The following is a 23692-nucleotide window of genomic DNA, read 5'->3' as shown; positions in this document are numbered from 1 at the left end:
ATCATCATCATCATCATCATCCCAGGACAAAGGCTTTTTTTTTTCTTTTCTTTTTTTTTCGGAGCTGGGGACCGAACCCAGGGCCTTGTGCTTGCTAGGCAAGCGCTCTACCACTGAGCTAAATCCCCAATCCCTCAAAGACTTTTTTTTAAAAAGTTATTTCTGACTAATGCTTGGCATCACATAGACAGTAATGTCCTATGCTTAAAAAATTATTTCCGTCATTTAAGTATATGTTTGTGAGCCTGAATGTATGTATAAACATGCATATATGAAATATCCAAGGAAGCAGGAAGAGAGCATCGAGACCTTTGGAACTGCATTCTCAGGTAAATGGAAGATGCTGAATTCTAATGCTATAAACTGAACCCAGGTCCTCTACAACAGCATCAAGGGCTCTTTACCAGTGAGCCATTTTTACAGCTCCAAAAATTCGCATACTTTAGAATTGTTTTCTGCAAAAGGCAATTCCACCAAGAAATACTTTAAGTATTATGGCAATACCGCCAAAATCATATTACAATTTTTGACCTATCATTGATGAAACAACTGTAATTTTTATGGAAGATTTATTACCTTACATCGTATAATATAACTGGGTTTTTATATACATGAAGTTTTCTTTCAATTTTATTATATGATTTATTGAGTAAAAAACTAACAATATTTGAACATGTGAAAGCTTTCATATACACATAAAAATTTTAACTTAGTACAAGGTATTTATTAGCTCATATTTCATACTTGATCATTTGAAAGATTCATTAATGATATTTGAAATATATGACAAATTTCCATGAAGCAGAAATATTAAAAGGAAGTATACATTAATATTCTGATTCGGTCAATAACAAAAATATTTTCAGAGTAAATTAATTATTTATAGAAGCTAAATTAACTCTCAGTGGTTTAATGGCTCTGAAGAGGTTAAATTGAAACATAATATATAATATTTTATAGTCAATAATCATCTACTTGTTTTAATATTCAATAATTCTTCATATAATTCCACTGAAGTAACTTTTCATCAGGAGAAATAGTTTCAGATAAAATTCAGTGCTCATTCTATTGAGTCAACTAGATACTTAAAAAACTTATTTACTTTTGGAAATTTTTATACATTTTTACAATATTTTTTGAGAGAATATATCATCCATTACCTACCATCAAATCCTTCTGGTATTCACAATTCCATCATCATCCCTAAGTCATATCCTTCACTTTTTTCTACGTTAGCGCCATGCGTATGTTCCTAAGTATGCAAACATCCACTGTTCCATGAGCACCTACCAACTTCCACGTTCACCAAAAGAAACTCACCTTCCTTCAGAAACCATCAACTTCTATTGGTGCCTCTGCAAAAGTTAGAACATTGGTGGGCCCTCCTCAATTTGTACTTGAATTTCAAATGGCGTGATCTAGTGCAGTTAATGACAGGTGTTGTGGGATGATATAAGCAACAACCATGACATTCAGAACTCTGTGTTTCACAGCTCTACTGCTCAACAGTCAGCTCTAACATTCTCTCTATCCACTCTTCTTGATGTTCTGTGGACCTTGCATGCAAGGAAGTGAGTTTAGATGGTACATGTACAACTGAGTAATTGTGGGGACAAATACCTTGCACTTTGACCAGATGTAAGCTTCTACATTAACCTCTAACAACTTCAAGATGAAGCTGAATGTTAGCAGAGTTCTAAAAATAATTCACAAGAATATTTCTTTTAAAAAAATTTTTAGGCTGATCACATATGTACAATATTCAGGAATCAATTATCATCTCTGCTCTCCGCAGGAGGTACCAAGGCAAACCTTGCTTTAAATCCAGCTAGATATACCAATGCAAACTTGACTTTGAATCCAGAGGGTAGAGAATACAGAGATCAGTCAATCAATGTCTAAAGGAGCTCTAGTCTACTACTGGAGAACTCAGATTCCAGTGCATAACAGAATCACTTATGAACAATTTGGTTCCTTAGAATTTATTTATTTATTGATCTTATCTACCTATCATCTATCTATCTATCCTTCTGTCCATCTGTCTATCTCTCTATCTATCTATCTATCTAATCTATCATCAATCTATCATCTGTCTTTCTATCTACCTATAATCTATCTATGTCTCAGTTTCCTTATTTCTGAGATATGCAGAAACATTTAGAGAATATATGTAAATATTTGGCATAATAGATATGATAGTCATATTTTGTAATCTCATCAGATAAACAGCATGCAATCTATAGCATATAAAGTGAATAGTAAGATGCTTATTCTCTTTCTGATTCTATGTTTTTAACCAGGTCTTTGTATAGAACAGTAGACTTTTATTATTTGAGGCAACAGAAACTATTTGGTGATGATTTCTCTAGTGAAGGTAAATATTACTACCACTTCATTATCATTCTGTGGAGCATATATTTAAAGATTGGGAACACCAGCATCTGCATACAATTCTGAAATGGCAATCTCAAAGACTGGCTTAGCCAAATATAAGAAATACTAGTAAGATAATGATGAGACTGTCATGGGCTCCAGCAAATTCAAGTGACTTTTGTGCTCCTGTGTACTGTTCAATCTCCTTTAATTTCACTGCCTTTGAAAGATATATTAAAATTAGAATCAGTCTTTCTGTTTGGGTTATAATATCATTAAAAACAATATGTAAGCCTTGTAACTTTGCAGAGAGAATTGGCTTCAGGATAGAATAAATAGAATAATTGGATTATCCTGTATATAAAGAGAAAACAAATAATGTTTGGCTTGTCAATCTCTACCTACATTTCTCACAGCAATGCTGTGTTCCCCAGTTACAACTATTTCCACTGTTTCCCCTGCAGATATTATATTTTGTTATCCATGGTTGACATTCATTTCAAGAATTTAATAACCATTTCCTTCAGATTCCCACGGTCATCATTTTCTTCTTTTTTTCTTGTTTCTTCTTCTTCCTGTTCCTCTTCCTCCTCCTCATCCTCCATTTTTACAGGCAATAGATACACAGAATATCAAGTTCAGATACTGAGTAACATGCATGTTCCTTCCCCAAATGTTCTGTACTGGAGTTCTAGAATGACCATGTCAGAAAAAGCAACATCACATTAACAAGTTAATGAAATTTCTGGGTGAATTGTAAAAAAACTTTTAGGTACCATGTTCAATGAAAGGAGTGTAACACACATCAGTACTTTGTAAGTTTATTTCCCTCACCAATGCTAATTAGTCGTGACACAATCAATGTAAACTATTCTGATTTTGTACTTTAAGGTAAAGTACCAAGAATTTTTGCTAAGAATTTTTAATATGAATGAAGACTCAGATAAATGATATAATTTTTCAAGTAAAACACAAAAGAGATGGTTTTCATTTTTTCTTCTCACAGGGCTCCCATCATTGAAAGAGGAAAATTGGCTTGATTGTTTAGTAGTTAGACCAATTTGTGGACATTGTTAAATCACCATAATATAAAGGGATTTTTTTAAAAAAAAAACATACTTTTCATAAGGATTAATGTATCTGATTTGTGCTGGCTTTAGTCTTAAAAAAATGAAAGCATTTTTCAATGAGAGGTCTGTTTTCCAACAGATGAAGCTTTCAGGAGACTAGGCAGTGAGGAAAGAAGACCCCGTCTAGATTTAAAATGTTCAAAGAGGTCTTTTATCTCTTCACCGGAAACGTCCCATTCCACAGGGAAGAAAAGAGCTTTGAAAATCTTTGCCTGCTGGGTGGTGTTCCTCCCGATGAATGAACATGGAATTTGATGCTTTAAAGGATATATTTTTTGTCAGGAGAAAAGCCTTCAAAACAAAATCCATCCCTCCACCCATTTTGTAATTCTTTAGTAAGGTGTGCTCTATTTAGTCTCGGAGCCCTTTGGGAATATTTACAAGATTTTATAATAATAAACAAAAGAATTCTGCTCAGAGAATAATGAATTATCTAGAAGTTCCAAGTCTGTACTCTTCTTAATAATTTTTTGTTCTAATATCTGTTATCCTATTCAATTCAACAAATATTGATTACTATTTACTAGGTTTACAACTTCACAGCTACTTTCATGTAACCAAGGAATGAAGAGCATTGTTTTGGGTATCCATTTCTGGCCCTCATTGTGAGAAATAGTTCTGGTGTCCTTTTGTTAAGTCATATGCTGAACTATGTAAGGGGGTGCTGGTGTGAAACACTAGCTCCTCATCTATGGCTGGTTCAGGAAATGGACAAATGTGCCACTCTGGTGAGAGATGCTTCTAATGAAGGTTGACTTTATAGGATATTCTGATATGTGACCAGATTTTTTTGTGAGACCATAGAATGTCTATTTATGAAAGAATTAAATGGAATAGGTGAGGAAATACCCAAAGCTATATACAGTGAATGTTTCCTATTTACACAGTCTTTTCAGTCTTCCCCTATTTACATATTTAACAAAATTTTGTTATTAGAAGAAAAGACACCGTGTGGTAGCATCTTGTAGTGCTTTGTAGTGCTGCAGGTAGTTAAAATGAGGTATGACAATCCAATGCAATCCCCATCAAAATTCCAATCCAATTCTTCATAGAGTTAGACAGAACAATTTGGAAATTCATCTGGAATAAACAAAAAATCCAGGATAGCTAAAACTATCCTCAACAAAAAAAGGACTTCCGGGGGAAATCAGTATCCCTGAACTCAAGCAGTATTACAGAGCAATAGTGATAAAAACTGTATGGTATTGGTAAGGACAGGAAGATAGACCAGTGGATGTCCTTCAATTCTATAATTGAAGACCCAGAAATGAACCCACACATCTATGGTCACTTGATTTTTGACAAAGGAGCCAAGACCATTCAATGGAAAAAAACGATAACATTTTCAGCAAATGGTGCTGGTTCAACTGGAGGTCACTATGTACAAGAATGCAGATCGATCCATTCTTATCACCCTGAACAAAGCTTAAGTCCAAGTGGATCAAGGACCTCCACATGAAACCAGATACACTCAAACTAAGAAAAAGTGGGGAAGCATCTTGAACACATGGGCACTGGAGAAAATTTCCTGAACAAAACACCAATGGCTCATGTTCTAAGATCAAGAATCGACAAATGGGATCTCATAAAACTACAAAGCTTCTATAAGGAAAAGGACATGGTTCTTAGGACAAAATGGTAAGCAACAGATTGGGAAAAGATCTTAACCAATGCTACAACTGATAGAGGGCTCATATCCAAAATATACAAAGTACTCATGAAGTTAGACCGTAGGGAGACAAATAACCCTATTGAAAAGTGGGGTTCAGAGCCAAACAAAATTCACAACTGAGGAATGCCAAATAACTGACAAGCACCTAAAGAAAGGTTCAGCATCTTTAGACACAAGGGAAATGCAAATCAAAACAACCCTGAGATTCTACCTCATTCCTCCATTTTTGGTAGATTTGCAAACTAGTGCAACCCCTCTAAAAATCAGTCTGAAGGTTCCTAAGAAAATTGGACATTGAACTACCTGAGGACCCAGCTATTCCTCTCTTTGGAATATACCCAAAAGATGCCCCAAGATATAACAAAGACACATGCTCCACTATTTTCATAGCAGCCTTATTTATAATAGCCAGAAGCTGGAAAGAACCCAGATGCCCTTCAACAGAGGAGTGGATTCAAAAAATGTGGTACATCTACACAATGGAATACTACTCAGCTATCAAAAACAATGACTTTATGAAATTCATAGGCAAATTAATGGAACTGGAAAATATCATCCTGAGTGAGGTAATCCAATCACAGAAAAACACACATGGTATGCACTCAGTGATAAGTGGATATTGGCCCAAATGCTCGAATTACCATAGATGCACAGAACACATGAAACTCAAGAAGGATGGCCAAAATGCGGATGCTTCACTCCTTTAAAAGGGGATCAAGAATACCCTTGGGAGGTTATAGGGAGGCAAAGTTTAGAACAGAGACTGAAGGAATGCCCATTCAGAACCTGCCCCACATGTGGCCCATACATATAAAGACATCAAACTAGATAAGATGGATGAAGCAAAGAAGTGCAGGCTGACTTGAACCGGATGTATATCTCTCCTGAGAGACACAGCCAAAATATGACGAATACATAGGTGAATGCCAGCAGCAAACCACTGAATTGAGAACGGGACCCCCGTTGAAGGATTCTGAGAAAGTACTAAAAGAGCTTGAAGGGGCTTGAGACCCCATATGTACAACAATGCCAAGCAACCAGAGCTTCCAGGGACTAAGCCACTACCTAAAGACTATACATGGACTGACCCTGGACTCTGACCTCATAGGTAGCAATGAATAGCCTAGTAAGAGCACCAGTGGAAGGGGAAGCCCTTGGTCCTGCCAAGACTGAAACCCCAGTAAATGTGATTGTTGGGGGGAGGGCGGTAATGGGGGAAGGATGAGGAGGGGAACACCCATACAAAAGGGAGTAAGGAGTTAGGGAGATGTTGGCCTGGAAACCTGGAAAGGGAATAACAATTGAAATGTAAATAAGAAATACCCAATTTAAAGATGGAGGAAAAAAATGTGTGACAAACATGATGTGGCCTGCACAGTAGTTGAATGTCCTCTTCCTAACTGATATCACATCCTATTTCATTAAATTTTTTCCAGTTCTTCAACTGGATCACGTATCAATTTGATTCATATACTAAGACAGGTGATTTTAAGCACATGAAATTTTTTTCTCATGTTAGTAACAGGAATAGCTTAATAAATATAATACTCTTGCTTAGGGCCATTTTTTTCGACTTTAAGAAAGCCATTTCTTTGACTACAAAGTAAAATTTTAGAGCAAACTCTACTTCTTTGTGTTCTTATGACTGTGAAGCAAAACTATTTGTGTTATCATTTAGAATTTACTTCAATTATATATTTGTAATACAAGTGATCAGTTTACAAATGATAAAATGCAATAAATCATTCAAGGTATACAATATTATTATCAGAAAAGAAAATCTCTATAATTCTGTTCCAAAGAAAATGCCATTAACATCATACAGACATTGAAAGATAAACAAGTTATTAAAATACTCACTGATTCTAATAATTTCTAAACCTCAAACATTAAATAAATGCACTTAGTCATTATCATAATTCTTTTTTATTGGATATTTTCTTTACTAATATTTCAAATTGATTTCTACTCCAGAAACCCCTATCCCACCATCACTTCCCCTGCTTCTGTGAGGGTGCTTCCACACCCACCCACTCCCTCCTGTCTCCTTTCCCTGGCATTCCTCTACACTGGGGCATTGAGCCTTCACAGAACCAAGGGCCTTTCCTCTCATTGATGCCAGACAAAGCCATCTTCTGCTACATATGCAGCTGGAGCCATGGATCACTTCGTGTGTACTGTGTGTACTATTTGGTTGGTGGGTTAGTCCCTGGGAGCTCTGGGGATCTGGTTGGATGATATTGCTCTTCTTCTTATGGGATTGTAAACTCCTTCAGCTACTTCAGTCCTTTCTCTGGTCCCAATGGAACCCCATTCTCAGTTCCAATGATTGGCTGTGAGCATCCACATCTGTATTTGTCAGGTTCTGGCAGAGCCTCTCAGGAGACAGCTATATCAGGCTCCTGTCAGTATACACTTCTTGGCATTCACCATATTGTCTGGGTTTGGTGACTGCATATGGGATGGATCCCCAGGTGTGGCAGTCTCTGGATGGCCTTTCCTTCAGTCCCTGCTCCACTCTTTGTTCCTGTATTTTCTCCATTGAGTATTTTGTTCCCTCCTTCTAAGAAGGACTGAAACATCTACACGTTGGTTTTCCTTCTTCTTGAGCTTGATGTGGTCTGTAAGAACTGTTGCTAAACTAAAAATAAGTCTCAGAAATGTACAATGGGGACTTGCTAAAAGCTTTTCACAAATTAATTGTAATCTGTGATATCTTCTTTATCAGTGATAGAATATTGAGGAACATTCCATGCATATTCTCAGGAATTCCTGACCTCATTACACAGCTTTGGCTACTTTTTGAGAAATGCATTTAACCAGAGTTCCTGCCCTGTCTTTATTCCTTACCCTGATTACAATGTGCTGTTGTGTTCCCAGTAAGCTGCTGAAGGTTCTTAAACAAATATTTAACTTTGCTTCCCTGGTGCTTTTTTACCTTCTCATCGAAGCTGAATTCTGGTGATCAAAGTTCTGGTTATATGAATTCACAGTGAATCATTAGCAGGAGCTAGGGATTGACATCCTTTCTCCGTAACCATATTTGGCTGACTAATGCTTATCTGCAACTACATTTCCATGGAGAGCACTACTGTAAACAAGTAAAGAAAGCTTTTCCAAAGAGAGCTTAATCATTTGATCTTGTATTCCAAAACACTATCTCACATACTCAATACACTGACGCCATCATTAACTTCTCAACATTGCTGTCCTGACTGCACAGACATGTGAAGTGGTACTTGGAAATCTCTTTTTTGACTGACATGGTAATTTAAGCATTGTTCCATGTAACTTCAACATTGGGAAAGGGCTTCTTTTCTCCATCGAACTTAAGAAAACCAAGGACATATTAAACCATTTGTCTTTTTGACATTTTTAGTTAAAGAAAAAAAAGCTATGATTCATCTTCTGAGAGTGTTGGCCATTATTTTTAATCAAGCAAAAGGTATTGTAATTAGAAGAGAAAAGGGGGAAATATTTAATTGACTTTCAGACTCATCATATGCTATGAATCTATCATTAATTTTATTTCGATCTTATTTTTCTCAAAGGGCAAGAATTAATAAATGGACCCTTTTGTGGGTTAAAAGTGGATAGAACCAATTAATTCCATGTATTTGTGTGTGTGTGTGTGTGTGTGTGTGTGTGTGTGTGTTTAGAATCAGTAAATTAAAGTAACATCTCCAAATCAAAAATTAATAAATTTTGAACAATTATTACTATATTATATGTCACTTAATGTATTGGTGTTAATTGATTTGCTAAAGTAATATTTGTTTTAGGACAGGAAGTATGTTTGCTTTAAAAAACCAATCTTAGTAAGAAGATTGAGCTTGGGAAAGAGTGATTGTTGTATGAAGACCAGGTCAAGTCTAACTTCTGAATTGGAATTTTGTTCCTAAAATTTACAATAAGCATTGTAGATTGGGATGTTGTCTAGTGTAGGCCAAGTTTAATTTCTAGAACATAAAAACGAAGCATTAAAAGATGAGTGACAGAAGTGTACACTATGCAACCCTCAGTGTCATACTCTCAATTCAGTAACTGAGATATCTGCATGGAGCAGACATTGCAGAAATGGTGACAGTAAAGTTTAGGGATTTCTACCAAACAGGAGCAGAAGAGAAATGGCACAACTACATCAATGGTGTTCTAAAGAGTTCATCATTATAATCCCTGTAAATGGGGGTGGGAAGTAATACTTCAAGGGACCCACTGCCCATATATTAGTCATTGCACAATGTTAACAGCTTAAAAGAAGAAATATTAATGGATCATTTCTTTGGGTCAATTTAAGTTGACTCTTCTGTTCTCATAGCTATTTATATTATTTCAAAACAAGGCTCAGTTAGCTAAGAGCAGCCTGGCATCTCAACCACTTGACTTTTTTTTTCTTTTTGATTGAGTTCCTTATTACCTATTGAATCGAGCACCAGCTTCTTACTGGTCACCGTCTTAGTGCCATATGGTCACTTCATAACATGAGACCACCTAGGATGACAGCTTCCATTGAATACAGGAGAGGAGAGAAATGCCAAAAGAAGCTATGCTTGTGTAACTCAGTCTCAGATGTGGTTTTCCACATTTTATAGACTCTACTTACTTGAAACTAGTAACTAGAGTCATATTAACCCCCACAGCACGGGAGCAAAACTAGAATTTCAGGAGCTGATGTTCACATTGGCGACACTAAAGACTAAAAAACCACTTACTTATTAGAGGATGTTCAGTGTATTATTTCTATGCATAATAATAGAACTCTGAACTCTGATGGCTGCTTCATGTTATTAGTGACATTTGTTTGGGTTTAGATCTGGAATGACCCCAGAGGTTTGTATTTGAACACTTGGTCCCTTTCAAGTGGTGCTGCTTTGGAAAATTGAGGAACCTCTGGGCTGTAGCTTTTTACTGAAAGACCTAGTCCACTAGGGGCAAAACACTACGGTGAGAGCTTATTTTCTCCTTTCTGTCTGCTAACAATGTATGAGTATGATGTTCCAATCCCATGTTCTTCTGCCATGTACTGTAGTGACCTCTGCCAGGATGATATAAACCTCTGAAAATATGAGCCAAGGTCACCTTTGCTCCCTGATTCTGACATGTTTTTTTTTATCGTAATTTAAAAAAATAATCTGTAGCATGAACAGTGTCTCTGTAGAAACCAAACTTTATCCTTATTTTCATCAGTGTACCAGGTTGAGACAAGCAAAATAAATAAATAAATAAATAAATAAATAAATAAATAAATAAATTTTAAAAAATAAAATAAAGGAATTCTGTAAATATATAAGAAGGAATGGATTCTGAAACAACAATGTTAAAAAAAAACAAAGTTTGATAAGAAAAATGGTTGAAGATAATGTTTAGTATTGAGAAAGTCAGAACTGTGTAAGCAAGAAGGATAGTATTAGGTCTGGGAATCTTACTTAGGGGATTCATGGCACCACTGATCATGACATAAGGGAAATTCTACATTTCAGAGTACGATTTTCACTACCTGAATTTAATATTTGATGTCGCAGTTAAGAAGTTGCACATTAGCATCTACTTAGTAGAGGACATAGAGTCTTCTTAAAATGTATATGGCAATGTCCTTCAATGTAGCTCTATATCTGTCCAAATACTATCAGTGTGAAAGTTGCTCAGGCCCCAAGAGCATAGAGTCCACACAATTTTTTTCTTTTTAGAAATACCATCTCCTATCTTTTGCTTTAAGTTATTCTTCCTTCAGATGTTTCACTAATTAGGATCAAGCCTTTCAAAGGCAAACATTTTCTTAATTTGCCTTTGTCTACCATTTCAGAAAACTCCTTCAGTAAAAGCTAGCAACCGCTCTGTCTGACCACCTTACAGAGTTTGATCAGAGTCTGGAAGAGTCTTCAGAGAATAACTCATAATTGTAACTCTCACATGGAAAGCTCGTTAAGAAAAATGATTTCAAGAAATTACTTTCTGTGGTCTGTCATTGCCTATGAATATGGAGATGTGTGACAATTGCTAGTGTCTACTGTGAATAATTCTTTCACTGTCACCAAGGCAGGCTTTTTTTTTTTAATCTCCCCTCTTCTCCCACCCCTGGGAGTTAGCTTTACCTGTATTAATATTTAGTTCTATTGTTGCCTCAAGATCCATGTTCAGATTGGTAGTCAAAAGGGAGTACCCTGCAATCCTCACCAGTACTTTACCCCTGCATGGCCGGTAAGGATTCCCATGAGGGTAGTGTGCCTTCCATTACTCACTGTCACTGACACATTTTCTCATCAAATACTGAATTACTGAAAAAAAGAAAACTGGTCTCTTCAGTTTAGAAATTGACTTCATCTACTTGTTTACTGTTCATTTTGCTGAATAGTACTTGGAAGGTGATAACACTAAATTAAGAAAAATATAAACTACACTATAGTTGTCAGAATATAAGAAGCTGGAAGAGATTACTTATGGTTTACGAATCTATCCGTGGGTATTGTTAAAAGTCAGGATGAGAATAACACTTGTGCTGTTAGAGGTCTGGATCTCTTCTGCATTTTCAGCTGTTCACAATCCAGTACTGACCGTATCAGGGTCAGCTTCCTACAGGCTGTTTGTAAGGAATATCTCTTTTCTTGGTCAATTGTCATTACTATGTATGTGAGCACAATTAGAGTTAAACTGTGTACATTAATGTGCTCTACTCATCAGCAAAATGCTCAGAGAGGTACTGGTACTGTTTCTTTGCTTGTAAATATGACATTAAGATAATGAACAAACTATATATATATATATATATATCACAGATATCATTCTACCTATATTTGAAAAGTTACTTACTAAATACCAAATAACAGTATTTACAATTTTCATTTTGTTTCCTTTGACATCCTACTCTGACCAATGAAGAATAGAAATTTTAGTGATTTCTATTCACAGCCATATTTAAAATGTCTTTGTTATTATAACTTTCCAAATATACTATTTTATAAAGCAATTGGTAAAGCAATTGATGCTTGGAGTTCAGTTGGCTTGGATTTTAATTTAGAGAAACAATAAAAGGATACTAATGAGTAGATTTGCATAGTCAATTATTTGTAATGCTCATAGAAGCCTTATAATTCAAAATAATGATGATTAAATAAAAATGCAGGCACTTATCAACGGAATCATCATTTAAAGTAATTAAAATAATCTGGTGAGGTAATAGTGATTACTTCAGCTGTCACCTCCTTAGGGCAGATTCAGTTTCTATTTGAATAAATGTTCATCTAAAATTATGTGATTAAAGTTATTGGACAATTGAAAACTTATAAAAGAGAAACTAGTCTAGAAATGTCCACCAATATTATTATTTTACATTGTCCACAACTATTAATTTTTGGCACATTAATTCTTTGCTGTTTTCTTAATAAAATTTGGCTCATTTCTATTGAATATTCTGACATTGCTTTTCTATGCTTTAATAAATAATTTGCAAATATTATTTCAATATAAGTACATTATTCTTTGGAAGAATACATGCTGGGCTGTGGTGGTACATGCCCTTAATCCCAGCACATGGGAGACAGAGATGGCAGATGGCTGAGTTTGAAGTCAACTTTGTCTACAGAGTGAGTTTCAGGACTGCTAGAGCTACACAGAGAAATCCTGTCTTGAAAAACCAAAAATATGAAACGAAACAAAACAGAACAAAAACAAAAACAAAACAAAACAAACCCCTAGCCACAACAAGAGCAAGGTAAGAGAAGAAAACAGTGTGTTATACACTTTAAAAAGACTTTTTATTTTAAAATTTCATGTGTGTGTGTGTGTGTGTGTGTGTGTGTGTGTGTGTGTGTCCCCTGAATGTGCACACAAGTACCAATGGAGTCCAAAAGAATGTGATGACTTCTTTGGAGCTGGACGCACAGATAGCAGTGGTCTGCACAATTTGGATGCTGGAGAATGAGCGCAGGTCCTCTATAACTACACTACATCTTAACCACTCTACGAGGCCCAATTTGCATAAGTAATATTTCCAACAGGTTTTGTTTAAGAAGGGATTTCTCCATGTAGTCTTGTCTGGTCTGGAACTCTCAGAGATCCCCCTACATTTGGCTCCCTAGTGCTGGGACTGAAGGCATGTATCAACCTTCTTCAGTTTTCAACAACTTTGATCCTTCAGATTATTTTAATTTTGACCTTTGTGTATGTTTGTTTTGAATCTGCAAATTTAAAAAGGAGAATTTTATTTTCGTAAAAGTTTTGTAAGTAATCACATGTCCTGGAGTTCATTTCTTTAATCTGTTCCACACCCAACTATACATGTCCGTTCTGAATCTATTCACAGTTGTCCGGTTGTCACCAATACTAACTTATAGGGCATCTTCACAGAAAACCTATGTAAATTAAGACAATCAAGCTTTGTGACTTTCTTGAAAAATAAATATGCAGATGTGGGTAACATTTCATTTATCTATTTTTCCAGTTGATATAAGTTAGGCCCTGGCATTAATTTTTGCAACTGTAAGGGCAACAGGTATATGTATGTGTAGGACATGGTATAGTAAATCAGTTTTAACATCTCTTGGACACATATATATGTATGAGTATGCCCAGTAGGCCACATACTAAGGGCACATATAACAATTTCAAAACTTTATTGAGCTATTTTCTAAAGTCATGAATGATTTTGGACTCTTCTGGGAGATAAAGGAGGTTCCGATATCTTTTCTGAATTGACAGGTCCTAATGGTCTCTTTTGATTGTGAAGATCCTAGCGGATGCTAAGTGGCTCGTCGTATGGGTTACTGACCATTACCTATATTTGGTTGAACATCTTTTCCTGAGCTTATTAGCTGGTGCTAAGAAGCAGCTGGAGATGACAGCTTTGCCCTGTTCTGTCTTTTATGAGTAAATCAATGCTTCTTCACTTGTTCTATGATGTTAAGGGTTACATCTTGTTTTGAGTAAAAGGTAAAAATAGAACCATGGTTTTTAAGAGTTTTTAATCTTGTCAATGCCCTTTATGAGTCTAAGGAAGATCTCTCTGTTCTTAACATGATGAGAGTAATGTTGTGAAGTGGTATTAGTATTATATATATTTTTAAAAATGTCATTTGAGATAAGATATTACTCTATTCAAGCTAGCCTCCTCCTGCCTCAGCTGGTATAGCTATTCATCGTACTGGAATATACTTTTTTCTGTAAGATAATGTGAGTAATATTTCATGCTCCAACCCCAGATCAGTAATTTTGGAACTTCTTTTATTTTATTTTGGTGGGTCAAGCTAAAGATTTGTATAACTATGTGATCTGTTCAGTGGGTCATGGTTTCACCGATATTTTTCATTGTTCTCTTCCATATATTTAAAAATAAATTACTCTAATTTTAAGAATCTGCCTCTGGAGGTAGTTTTCAAGCTGGAAGTTAGAACTATTTTTTATCATACTGAAGATAGGCTGGCGAGCTATGGACTTCCTCTTAGAAATATTTAAACTTCATTTTATCAGTTTGGGTATAAGTCTTAATTTTAATGAATCTAAAAATATTTTCCTGTACTCTTTCTGATTTCCTATTTAACTCTTTATTAAAAATCATGTTGCGCAATTTACTTTTCAAAGTATATTAGGTCATCACTCCGCCTTGCTCATAAAAAATCACATACTAACTGATTACCACCCAAATTTTAAAAAGATTTTATATGCATGATATCTTTGAAAGTCGAAAAGTATGGATTCAGTAAAGGCATCAGATTGGTGACAAGGTGACAGGGGTGTTGGCACAGAGGGATGGATTGGTGGTGTACTGACAGATGTAGGGAAGGACAGACCGTCTGCTTGAGTCTAAATAGTGAAATTATGTCACTTACCCAGCTGTCAAACCCAGAAAATGAGTAATACCAGTAGTGAACTGGAATGTAAATTATGCACTGGTCGTGATCTGTCAGGCAGTTTTAACAAGTGTGCCACATCAGTGTTGAATTTTTCTAATGAAGCTTGTATATATTAGGCTCGGGAGGACATCTATTTTCTCAGAGTGGGCTGAAAACTTAAAGCTTCTAAGAGCCGAATTCTGTTTTAAAAATAATTTGATATAGTTGCATAACAAAATTATTCACAAACAAATAACATATAAAGTATCACATTTTATAAAGTCTAAGATTATAGTGGTTTCATTTCCTGTCATTCGAGTTAGTCCTGGTCTGGTCAGTACTTATAGAAATGCTTCCTGAGTGCCTTGCCTTTTGGAGACTTGAAGTGACATGATGGTAGAGGAGAGATAACCCCCAGGGGAGGGAGGACACCCACATCAGTGGAGAAGGAAGGGGAGAGGTGAAGGAGGACAGTTACCAGGAGGGGGGCCAGTGAACTGGATGTATAGTAAATAAGTTTTAAAAATAATCAGAAAAGAAGCAGCAGAGGACAGGTGAGGGATTGTGTGTGTGGAATAACCAAGAGGAGGGCAGTGAGCAGAATATAAAATAATTTAATTGAATAAAAAACAAAACAAAACAAAAATCATTCCTGTTCAAACTGCTGGAAAGTAGCTATGTGATAGTCTCTGCTCTCTTCTGAGTATTGGAATTGTGTGTTTTCTTTCTTTTTTTAATTCGATATTTTTTTTATTTACACTTCAAATGTTATTCCCTTTCCCGGCCCGGACATAAGCCCCCTATCCCATTCCCCTGCCCTTCTTCTATAAGGGCATTCTCCTCCCCAACCACCCCCTCTTACACCCCCTCCCACCCCAACATTCCCCTACACTGGGGGTCCAACCTTGGCAAGACCAAGGGTTCTCCTTCCATTGGTACCCAATAAGGCCATCCACTGCTACATATGCAGCAAGAGCCATGGGTCAGTCCATGTACAGTCGTTGGGTAGTGGTTTAGTCCCCCAAAGATCTGGTTGGTTGGCATTGTTGTTCTTATGGGGTTGCAAGCCCCTTCAGATCTTTCAATCCTTTCTCTTAATTCCTCCAATGGTGTCCCATTCTCAGTACAGTGGTTTGCTGCTAGCATTCGCCTCTGTATTTGGCATGCTCTGGCTGTGTCTCTCAGGAGACATCTATATCTGATTCCTGTCAGCAAGCACTTCTTAGTTTCATCAATTTTATCTTGTTTTGGTAGCTCTCTATATATGGAGCATATGTGGGGCAGACTCTGAATGGCTGTTCCTTCAGTCTCTGCTCCAAACTTTGCCTCCATATCTTTTCCTATGAATATATTTGTTCCCCCTTTTAAGAAGGAGTGAAGCATCTCCATTTTGGTCATCCTTCTTCTAGAGCTTCATGTGGTCTGTGGATTGTATCTTGGGTAATTCGAGCTTTTGGGCTAATATCCACTTACCACTGAGTGCATACCATGAGTGTATTTCTGAGATTGGGTTACCTGACTCAGTATGATATTTTCTAGTGAATTTAACATGATTTAAAATTCTCTAAATAAGGAATATTTTTCACTGATCAACTTGGAAAAAATCAAAATCTAATTTCCTTAAGAGAGAAGAAATTCTTTCTTCTTAAAATAGGATTTAATATTTTCTTGGAGCTAGAATTATGTGAAAAATTTGCAAAACTCTGCATATTGTGATGACCATACAACACCTTTTTGAGCATTATTTTTAATTCAGATTTGAAATGTGAAGTTCACTTGTTGCTGTACTTCCTTCTACTCTGTTATGCCTGTGGAGACTTCCTTGTCAAGTAGTGTGCAGTCATGTGACTGTGCAGGCAAAATCATGTTTACATTTGGGTCAGAGATGTGTTTGGGGTTCATTTTACTAAGAGGATAGGCTCCTTCCAAAGACACACACATCGGAACTGTTTAAAATTGCATTCACATAAATGGCATATTTGCATATTTATACCTAGATTTCCTGAGTCTATGGAATCAATTGAAAATCCCTGCCATGTTTATGCCATTTTCCTTTTGTGTGAAATGACACAGTAGCAATAAAACACGAGGTATTTCTTTGTCCCATTAGCCACTAAGTTACAAGACTGACATTGGTAAGAGATATGCCCTTGTGCTTTTAGCCTTTTGGATTTGAGTTTCAGACTGCAATCTGTCCATTAGAAGAACGAGGGCCAGCTGGTATGCATGCTTTGCTTAATGAACTCACCATATTGTAAAATCATTCACTTACAGAAAGTGCTTTTAAACCATTTTGCTTGTAGAAACACGCTTTGTGAATGCGTTAGTAACAATAATATTGAAATAACTCATACCAAGACAAATTTAACTGCTGAAGCCAGCATATAGTATTTGGATGTGTATCTGTGCAGATACGTTCATTGCTTTACATTTGGTCTTAGAGAGCTTTCTACATCCCATTTCAGTGAGTTCCCTGTCATTGATCTATGTAGACTTCTAAATCGTCAAGCAAATTATCTTTGTTTATTAACAATTTTGCCATTACTAATTGGTTATTTTAAAACTGTTACTTGGTTAGTATCAGATACATAACTAAGAAAAATGTGGCCCCACTTTATTATTGTGACATGGATTAATAATATAGCAATGTAAGACTTTAAAAAGTCCTATGATAGTAATGTGTTAACAGCTCGTGCTATCACATCTGGTGTTCCAAATGTAAATGAGCCATGGTAATAATTATGTTGTTGAACAGAAAGACTAAATGGCATGGAACAATCAACCTGCCCTAGGTCCTGGAAATTGTGCACTTTGAAAATAGTCTTGCATTTGCAATCACAAATACTGTTAGATACAGAAAAAAATGTCATTGTTTGCAGATTTAAATGCTTGATGCAGATCCAAAGATACATATTCTCTGAAGTCCTCCACAATTCCAGAGTATTAATAGTGCATGAGATGCCTCAGGTCTCTTGAAAGACAATCATGTTTCATTTAACTGGGGACTTACAGGCTTTCAGATTTGACACCACTACAATAAAAGATCTATTCCCACCTGACTATTTTTTTGAGAGATGTGGGAGAGAACAGCAGATGACTAGTCTACTAGCTCCTACTGTTCACGCTCATGCATGGGTGGGTGCACTGTGTTCTCTCCCCCGTGATATTGCCAAATCTCTCTCTCTCTCTCTCTCTCTCTCTCTCTCTCTCTCTCTCTCTCTCTCTCTCTCTCTCTCCTCTCCTCTCCTGTCTCTGTCTCTTTTTCCTCTCTCTCTCTTTCTCTTAATTTTAAATTTCACTTATTCACTTTGCATCCCACTTATTGCCCCCACCTGGAATCACCCTCTTCCACAATTCTTCAATCCTTTCCCCTTCTCTTCTCCTCTGAGCTATTGGTGAACCCCTGGGAATCACCCAACCCTGGCGCTTCAAGTTTCTACTAGGCTAAGTACTTCCTTTCCCTTTGAGGCCAGACAAGGCAGTCCAGCTAGAAGAACATATCACAGGTACAAGCAATAGCTTTTGGGATAGCCCCCCACTCCAGGGGTTTGTCACCCACATGAAGATCAAGCTACACATGTTACATCAGTGCTTGGAGGCTCAGTTTCAGGCCATGTATTTGTTTGGTTGGTGCTTCAGACTCAAGAACCCCCAACAGTCGAGGTTGACTTAACTGTCTTCCTGTGTACTTCCTAGAAAGTTCATGGCTGGCAGAGCTTCCTATTCTTCCATAAGTGTCCCCCTAACCTTATCCAATGTTTGACTGTGGGTGTCTGTATCTGAGTCAGCTACTGGGTGGAGCCTCTCAAAGAACAACATGCTCTTGTCAGTAAGAATGACAGAATATCATTAGTATTGTCATGGACTGATGCTTCTGAATGGGATGGGCTGAATCAGATCGGGCTGATTATTGGTTAATCATTCCCTCAGTCTCTGCAACATCCTGCTGTGCCTGCATTTTTTGTCGACAGGATACATTTTGGGTTACAAGTTTTATGAGTGGAGTGGTGTCACTATTGCTCCATTGGAGTTCCAGCTATAGGAGGTAGCCTCTTCAAGTTCCATATTCTTAATGTCTTAAGTCCTAGCTGATTAACCCCATTGATTCTTGGGTGCCACCCTTATCCAGGGTCTGTGTCTTGTCCTGCAGATGTCCCTCATCTCCTCACTCTCATCAGTTGCAGATTTTCATTCATTTTCATGGCTATCTAGCCATCTTCCTGTTCTTGCTCACACATGATCCTGAAACCACCATTCCCCTTCCCATCCCCCCTCCCTTCCACTTTACAAATCAAGAAAATCTAAAGTTACATCTTAAAAAATAACTTAGATGTCCCCCGACTGAAGAATAAATAAAGAAAAGATGGTACATCTACATAATAGAATACTATTCTGCTATTAAAAACTAAAACATCATGATATTTGCAGAGTGGATAGAACATGAGAATATCATCCTGAGTGAGGTAACTCCACCCTAACGGACATGCATGGTATGTACTCACTGATAAGTAGATACAGAACACCCATGCTCCACAAACCCAAAGAAATGAAACAAAAAGGAAGGTCCAAATGAGGATGCTTGAATCTCCCTTAGAAGGGGGAATAGAAGAGTCATAAGATGACCATTGCTCTCTTGGAGCACATTGTCAGGAAGTTGGAGACTGACTGATGAGAGGAAAGCACAACCACACAGCATCACCAATTGGATGGGGCTCTGTGGAAGCCCTAAGATTCCTATTCCAGTGCCCAGCTTCCCAGAAAGGCATATGAGTGAGCTTTCCTGTGATTTTCTTCTTCGCCCACTGACTTCATGCAGAGAGGAGAACAGCCCTGCTGAGCATTGCTTAGAACTGTTTGTTACCCAGCCATAGAAGCCCCAAAGCTAGAAGAGACACATCTGAAAAATGTACAGTTGCAACTGAGCTGATGTAGGCTTTGATTATGAATACTATTTTCCATTTTTCCATTTTTTTATTTTCTCTCTCATGACATGTTAGAAGATGTGTTAGAAGAAGTGTTCAGGGTCACTTTACATGAAATCACTTGAAAGGATACAACAGAGGTTTTCTCTTCTCATTCTTTGTTGTTGTTGCTGTTGTTGTTGTGTTACTGTTGTTAAGGAACATGGTCTTGCTTTGGAAACAAGGACCTAAATACTTTTAAAAAATTTATTATGTAGCCAGCTGCATATGTAGCAGAGGATGGCCTTGTTGGGCACCAATGAAAGAAGAAGCCCTTGGTCCTGCCAAGGATGGACCCCCCAGTGTAGTGGAATACTGGTGGGGGGCAGAAAGTGGAGGTGGTTGGGGATGGGAACACCTTCACAGAAGAAGGGAAGGGGAGTGGGATAGAGAGCTTATTTCCTGGAAACTGGGAAAAGGAATAACACTTGAAATGTAAATAAAAAATCCAATAAAATAATGATGGCATAGTTTTATGGTTTCCCCCAATGTTAGACTAAATTCAGTAATAGTCTAAAAAGCATAACCTACCCTCATTTGCAGGGGGTAATTAAGTACTCAAGGTCAGACAAAGCATGGCTTTCCTATTCACATTTGTAAACTCAGGATAATCACAGTGAAATACAGAATTAATCACAACTTAACTATTGGATTATTTTCAGCTGTTATTAGAGTTTGGCGCATAGAAATTTTACACCTATGATTCAAGCCAGATTGATTTTACTGATTAAATCTAGGTACTAGCAAAATAAAATAATTAGGTGTGTATGTATGTGTGTTGGAAGGGGTCATATAGAAAATCTCCCAATCCTCAGCTGCCTGGCAAACCTGAACTTCATTCAGCATAAGGTCAGAAGAATGTTAAAAGTAGGTGTTTTAGAAATTAAATTTATTTCAGAAATAATTCAGCATTCTTTGCTTTCCTCTTTTAAGAAATGCAATAACTTTTGTTCGTGATGGTTTTTGTCTGCCATAAACATGAAAGGATACAGAGAAATGATGGGAACTATCAAGGGAAACTCCTTCTCCCCTCTGTACTTCAGTATGAGAATGTAGCAGCATCATTTCTTCCAGACAGGGCTCTTTGGGCATTTAGCTTACTGGCAAGTTCACCATCAGTCATATCTTCACTAAGGCTAGATATAGATAACATGTGACCTTCCAACTACCCTGGGAAGTGACCTTAATCAATGGATGGTTCTGTATCATAGACCTAAACAGGATATTTGCTTACAGATGCCCATTTAAAACATTTTATTGCCAAAATACACCTCACAATCTCTTCTCTACCAAATTTAGTGTTTGTTTCACCTGACCATATTGTTTCTGGTCTTGTTCATTGAATGACTACACTGTGTGTATAGGACGAAACATGCTAAATAGCATGCTTTTAAAATTATATAGGCATTGATTGTATATATGCACAATTATTATAGACACTGTGAAGAAATGGGTCAGGGTCTGGTTTTAATATTAACAGAGTCAAAGGAACTATTTCTGGCTGGGAGCTGAAAGATAACAATCTGAATTCAGCAGGAAAATATGGAGAACGAACTTGATGTTGGACAAAAATGGAAGGAAAATAAAAGAGGGAGGTTCTCAAATAAGATGTACATACACGTGTATATTCTTTAGCTCTCTCTCTTGGTCTCTCTCTCTTTCTCCCTCTATTTATCTCTCTGTTTCTGTCTGTCTATCTCTCTCTCTCTATCTCTCTCTCTCTCTCTTTCACACACACACACACACACACACACACACACACACACACACACACACAACCACACACCAGGGTTCAATTTTCACTTCCAACACAATTTATTTGGAAACATATACTTTTAAATACAAAAATAATCTCAATCTTAAATTGAAGGTTGGAAAATGCTTTATAATGTTATATTTCTAATTAAATAGCTGAACAATAAGGCTGATTTCATGCGATGCAGTATAATGGAAGCAAATATTTGTCCTTAATTTGAATAATAACTATACAAATTAGACTTTCCTGTTATCATTAATTTCAAGATTTCAAGACAGCTAGTTACTTTAAATATTGACGTTTAATTTCTTAAAATAGTTCCATATTCTATTATATTTCAATCATTAAAATTATTAAACTTATGTATGTATTTTATCTGGTGTACACAATACATGGCATACAGTTGGAGTATAACTATCTAGAACCAGTTATCTTCTTTGTTCCACGAGGGGCTCAGAGATTGAACTCAAGTTCTTATGTTGTCAGGCTTGGTGCAAAGCACCTTTGCTACTGAACCAGTTTTAATGGCTCTTGTTATTTTTAAATGGATATTTTTGAAATAATTCCGTGTAATAAGTATGAAGTTACTTAGGTCTATAAGTTTTACATCTACCTTAGGTTACACAAACTTGATGAATAAAATTGAATAGCCTGTAGTTCATGATTCAATTCCTTCTACAACCAAATTTTCTAAATTTCTTTTCAGTTTTCAAAAACATACGTTTAATTTTACGCCTTTAAAACTGTTCTTACCCAGGTAGTGGTGGTGCATGCCTTCGTCTCAACACTTGTGAGGCAAAGATAGGGGGAATCTTCAATTTTAAGGTCATTCTGGTCTACAGAACTACTTCTAGACAGTCAGGGATACACAGAGGAAAATGACCCTGTCTTGAAAACCATTAAAAAGCAGTAGTTAAAAAATCAATAATGTTGGTGCTGTTTTCTTACTTTTACAATTTGTTTTTAATTCTGCCTCTATGCATCTGCATTTGCCTATGTACACATGAGGGCAAGTACTGTGCAAGCCAGATGCATCGGATCCCCAGGAGCTGGCGTCACAGACAGTTGTGAGCTGCCTGATGTCGGTGCCAGGAATTCAATTCCTTTACTCTGGAAGAGCAGCTACTGCTTTTCACCGGTAATCTCTTGCTCTGGTCCCATTGCTGTTGTGTTCTTATCCAGGAGCCAATTTCATTGCTTAGAGCAGGTTACGTAGCAGCAATCTATGCCAAATCTCCCTCCAGGTACAAAGCATGGAACAGAATAAAACCAGCCCCCTGCCTAGTCTAAAGGTCTTATTGCCTGGTGAGAAAACAAGATAACAAAATATCACTGGATGCTTTCCGTTGGTTAACCCTGCAAAAGAAGTGTCTAAGGATTGAACAGTTCAGAGCAATTGGGATCACACGGTCTGAGAAAATGCTGATATATGAAATGGAAAAACTGGAAGAAACACCTGTACGGAAAACCAGTAAGCCTGGCCGTGTTGACTAGCACATGGATTCCATGACACTTGGGTAGATTCTGACTGCTTCGCTTGCACTTCCTGGGTCGGGAGGATGAGCCTCCAGCTAGAATTCAGTCTTAACTTCTCTCTGCTCTGCAATGACTGTCCATTGCCCTTAGCAGGCCACAAAGGAATCTGGCCATACAACTGTCCATAACTTTAGTTCTAAATGTTTATTTGGTAATTGTAGTTTGTACTATTCACTATACCTCATGCAATGGTATTACCTGCACACATTTCTATGATGACAATGATCTTTCACTATCCACACTATAGATTCCCAGAACTGTTACCTTACGACTGTTTGTAGTTTGTGATTAAAACCCTTTCAAATCCCTGGCCTTGCATCCTAGCAGTAGCCATGGAAGAGAAGCCCTTTTGTTTTCTCTTCATGTCAACACATTAAATGAACCTGAAACACTGTTTCCTTTCTCACGTGACAATAAATTTCTCACGTTAAAGCAAGCCA

General features: G+C 36.9%; 1 protein-coding gene across 6 annotated transcripts in view; it reads left to right on the top strand.

The window, feature by feature from the left end:
- The window catches only part of Lrp1b (LDL receptor related protein 1B), a 2121147-nt gene that overhangs the window by 1521363 nt on the left and 576092 nt on the right, over nt 1-23692 (top strand). The window lies entirely within an intron of this gene.

Source organism: Rattus norvegicus, chromosome 3 (genome assembly GCF_036323735.1).
Source record: "Rattus norvegicus strain BN/NHsdMcwi chromosome 3, GRCr8, whole genome shotgun sequence".
Lineage (NCBI taxonomy): Eukaryota > Metazoa > Chordata > Mammalia > Rodentia > Muridae > Rattus > Rattus norvegicus.
The sequence above is the reverse complement of the archived record's forward strand: the minus strand, read 5'-3'. Positions and strand labels throughout refer to the sequence as shown.